This window comes from Psammomys obesus, unplaced genomic scaffold (assembly GCF_907164565.1).
Source record: "Psammomys obesus unplaced genomic scaffold, mPsaObe1.curated_primary_1811, whole genome shotgun sequence".
NCBI lineage: Eukaryota > Metazoa > Chordata > Mammalia > Rodentia > Muridae > Psammomys > Psammomys obesus.
The window spans coordinates 199,093-204,025 of record NW_026590701.1 but is presented as its reverse complement, the minus strand read 5'-3'; the positions used below and the strand labels follow the sequence as shown (position 1 = coordinate 204,025).

General features: G+C 46.4%; 1 pseudogene; it reads left to right on the top strand.

Annotated features, from left to right (window-relative positions):
* Positions 1 to 2,233: 2,233 nt before the first annotated feature.
* On the top strand, positions 2,234 to 2,807 carry LOC129677906 (zinc finger matrin-type protein 2-like; annotated as a pseudogene).
* The last annotated feature ends 2,126 nt before the right edge of the window (positions 2,808 to 4,933 follow it).

The following is a 4,933-nucleotide window of genomic DNA, read 5'->3' as shown; positions in this document are numbered from 1 at the left end:
CCAGGTCCTATTCCACTTGCTCACCAGGAGGCAGCTGACACGCCCTCCCAGCCCTCCGGCTGTGTGCCCACAGCCTCCAGAAACCTCATTTCAGCTCAAAGGCATCCTTACCTTAGAAATTAGTTCCTAATTCTACGTAGTTTTGGACATGATGATAAAAGCAAGGTTACTAAGGGCATTTCTTTTGGGTGTCTGTATCTAACGCACCACCTTTCTAGTATGGATCCTTTGCTATGGTAACCTTGTCACCTCATGCTGCCAGAAAGCTGCCTGTATTCCCCAGAAGTTTTGTGCAGTTACTCAGGAACCCTGAGTGGCTTGTCATCAGACCTGGTCCCAGAACTTGGGAACCCTAGGGACTCCAATTCCTCATACCTGACTCAAATGGAAGCTTTTCCAGTACAGGAAGCTGAAAGGAGCTTAGCTTTTGTGGCTTTAGAAGGCCCTAAAACACAATATAGGTCCACAAGTGGCGACATGGTCTCAGTGGCAACATCTGTAATCATAGATAGCATCTGGGTTTATATTCTCTCTACACTGGGAAGATTTAAGGTGCTCGTCTGAGAGCCCTGTTAGAAGCCACACCCAGCTACCCTGCAGTGCTCACCAGACTGTTTCGAAGACAGCATCAGTTCCTAGTACTTCAAGATGACTAAAATCAGAACTTCAGGAAGCAGAGCCTGGAACCTGAAGCTTGTCAAACTCCCTCGGGAGGAGGAGCTACAAAGCCAGGCTTGGAAATGACTTCCCTGGATGACCTTCACTCACCTTTCGTATTTCCCCTCGGTCCCAGAGCTGTGTGAGCCACCAACATCCATGGAATGTTTGGTTGGTCAGAATGTTCCCAGGTACCCACACAAAAGTGCAATCCTTTGTGAATAAATAAGGAAAAGAAGATGATAAAAGACAAAAATTCACCCCCAAAATAAGGAACAGCACTCCATTCCTGCCATCCACTTCTGCCCAAGGCTTATCCCAGCCCTCACTGCACAATGTTGAGCAAAGAGAAAGGGAGACAGTCACAAGATTGATGCTTAAAACTAGTTCCACTCCACAGACCCATGCCATTAAAATGTGTCCCCTTCCCCATGAGCTATTATCTACCCCCAGCTGCTTAACTAACAATTAACTGCAAAAACAGAATTGCCCTCTCCCCTTTTTCAGTCTAGGAAGTGAAGGGTATGCCCATTTCACACGCACATGCACACAGACAGGCACACACACACACACACTGTATTCAACACAAGGACTGACCTCAGACCAACTCCACCGATGGAATGGCCTCTGATTTTAACCCATGTGTGCTTGGCTCACATGCCACAGACCCTGAAACTAACAATCATCAACATTTGAGATCATGGGGTAGACTCCATTCATGAGTTACAATGAGCTGCACAGCTGTAACTAAGGAATAACAACAATTAACACTTTTTCAAAATCAAATTGGGCCTACTCCTTCACTCTCTGGCTCAAGTTCACTTAACAGACCCTTCACCAAAACCCAAATGCTATAAATAAGCAAACATCCTAGAACAGAAGATTCACTCTGGCATGGTGGCGCACACCTGCAATCCCAGCACTCCGGAGGCTGGGGAAGGAGGTGTGTGAGCTGCAGTCAGCCTGGATATATACTAAGGCCCTGTCAAGAAAGAATAAGAAGAAAGGGAAAAGGGGGGGGGGGGACAGGCAAAGAAAAGCATTTCCTTTCTTCTATACTGTGGCTCAACACATATATATGCTCAAGGTCAATGTCCAAAAGATGTAAATGTTGAGCCTGATAAAGCCTGATGCTCAGGCATCTACCTGAGCCTGGCTCAAGTTTGGAGACCTGTCTTTAGCTTCCTATTTAAGAAGTGCCACTTCCAGGCAAAAGTGATTCAGCATATCAGCCTTAAAATCAACCCTGCCTGGTAACTGTTACGTGGAGTTTTGTCGCTGGCCCACCTCTCCTTGCATGACCTAACCTTGCCCTCTATGTCATCTTACCTCACTTCCTTAATCCTGCCTTCTGACCCAAACCTATAAAAAGGACCGCTTTATTCAATAAACCGAGTTCCTGCTTCGACAGATCTGCTGGCTTGGTGGTGTTTTATTCCCTAGGGCATTGGGGAGGTTCAGGCCGTGGACACTCACCATCCCGCTCAGTCACGGAGGGCGTCCAGCTGGACTGGCCGCCCTCCTCTCAGCTCCACCTGCCGGATATCACCCCAGCAGACTGGTGCCCCATGTGAGGATGTCGAAAAACTTGGGCTTTCACTCAAAGTGGGACAAAGATGAATTTGAGAAGCTCGCAGATAAGAGACTCACAGAAGAGAGAGAAAGAAGGGTGGAAAACCAGTGCAGCCGGTCAAGCGGGAGCTTCTATGGCACAGGGATTACAAGGTGGACTTGGAGTCAAACTTGGGAAGACAACTGTCATTACCAACACGATCCCCCAGTCTGAGATGGGAGGCTACTGCTGCAAAGTCTGTGACTGTGTGGTGAAGGACTCCATCAACTTCCTGGATCACATTAATGGAAAGAAACATCAGTGAAACCTGGGCATGTCTATGCGTGTGGAATGGTCCACTCTGGATCAGGTAAAGAGACATTTTGAGGTCAACAAGAAGAAGATGGAAGAGAAGCAGAATGATTATGATTTTGAGGAAAGGATGAAGGAGCTCAGAAAAGAAGAAAAGGCTAAAGCATACAAGAAAGAGAAACAGAAGGAGAAAAGGAGGGCGGAGGAGGACTTGACATTTGAGGAGGACGAGATGGCAGCTGTGATGGGTTTCTCTGGCTTTGGTCCCACCAAGAAGAGTTACTGAAGTGCTCTCTTTGGCCTATCTTTGGCCTATATCCGGGATGGTGAGTGTCGACTGCCTGAACCTCCCCAATGCCCCAGAGAATAAAACACTACCGAGCTGAGAGATCTGTCGAAGCAGGAACTCAATTCATTGAATAAAGCGGTCTTTTTTATAGGTTTGGGGCAGGGGGCAGGGTTAAGGAAGTGGGGTAAGATGACATAGAGGGCAAGGTTAGGTAGTGCAAGGAGAGGTGGGCCAGCGACAAAACTCCACATAACAGTTACCAGGCAGGGTTGATTTTTAAGGCCGATACGCTGAATCACTTTTGCCTGGAAGTGGCACCTCTTAAATTGGAAGCTAAAGACAGGTCTCCAAACTCGGGCCAGGCTCAGGTAGATGCAGCAGGCCTTATCAGGTCCAACACATAAACCCAGAGCATTACTGTTACACACCTGCCCATTTAAAGAAACGAGGCTGTCACAAAATTACATTCTCCAATTTCAGCAATATAAATCAATATCTACTCTACAAAGCTCATTTTAGCGTTTAACCAAAGAAAAACAGTCATAGCAGTAATTGACCTTGGATAGTTCCATTGTCTTAACAATGGAACTGTGATCACAACTTAAAAACAAATTGTTTTATAGGCACCTGGCTCATTATGCATTACAAATTAAGTCTTCATTTATCTATATGCGCCAAACAGTACCTATCCATGGCCATCACTTAAAAACACATTGCCCTTCTTTCTTGCCTTGTTAATTTTCAGATGCTAATTAAATTTAAACTCATAAAAATATCTGTTTAGCATGCATGGCAAGATCATCCTTCAATATCCATTACCCACTGTGCACCCTGTGTGTTTACTCTCTGTTTTCTGTTTGCATTCTTATCTGCACACCTCAGTTTCAAGGGACAGACTGATGATTTAACCTAGAATTCAATCTCTCTCCCATTCTGATTCTATCCAAGTTGTCTCCTCTGCTTGATGCCTTTGTAAGCAACTTTCTTTCAAATTATTGCTGAGAAGAATGACTTCCGGATAATAGAACTTAAATATGGAACAGCAGGATGATACAGGAATGCTGGGAGAGAGCTATATTTTAGCGCCCTTTCACCAGGTCATTACACAAAAGGAAAAGACTTTTCGATCTCCAGAGATCTATGGGCTCTTATTTATTGCCATAGGAAGGCTGACAGACAGTCCGAGAGCCACGCAGATAATGAATGGCACTGCTCATGGCCAATACCCAACATAAAGCGTGCCACCATGCAGAAGGGGCACCCCAGAGCCTGAAAGGGGACACAAAGGATCACCCAGCAGGAAAATGGCGTGCCCGTGCTGTCTTCTCACCAAAGCAGCCCGTGTCCAGTGAACGAACCACAGAGAAAGGAGAGAAGAACTCTTGATTCTTTGGCTGTGTAGGTCTTAGCCCTCTGCCTTAGCAGAGATGGCTCCACACTGGCTTGCTTTGCTCAGCTGCAGAAATGGTCCACTGTCAAGCACATACCCCATGTCTTCAGATCCCAGGGAAGACAACCCATGCTCCAACGCACACTTGCACAGAGGAAAGCCGAACTCCATCCATCACAGCGCACACAATGGCCTCTGCAGCTCTGCACAAGAAAAGGCTCTCTGCTCTCCATCTTGCTTCCTTTAAACCCAAGACAAGAGAGAAATAAGCACCGGGAACCACCGTTTTCCCATGGCAGTGGCCTCCCTGCACTCCAGTCTCTACTGTCTTTTAAAAAGCAAATGTGTTAGGCTCTGTGGGATGCATCAAATTTTTGCCACGTGTTCTTTTCCTTCTATTGTCTTGCTTTGATTTAAAAATTATGACACCATCGGGACTAACGGCATGGCTCAGTCAGTAAAGCACCTGCCACATAAGCATGAGGACCTGAGTTTGAGTCCCCTACAACCCACCTAAAAAGCCAGGCACGATACCAATATATAAACTATAATCCCAGCGCTGGGAAGGCAGAGGTGGCCAGAAACTTGGAGCTTGCTGGCCAGCCAGTCTAGCCAAATCAGAAGGTTTCAGGCTCAAGAACAAACTTTGTCTCAAAAATAAAGAGGTCAGCCTGCACTTGCTTCTGGCTTCTACGTGCACGCATGTGTGTATGTGAGCGCACACACTTACACA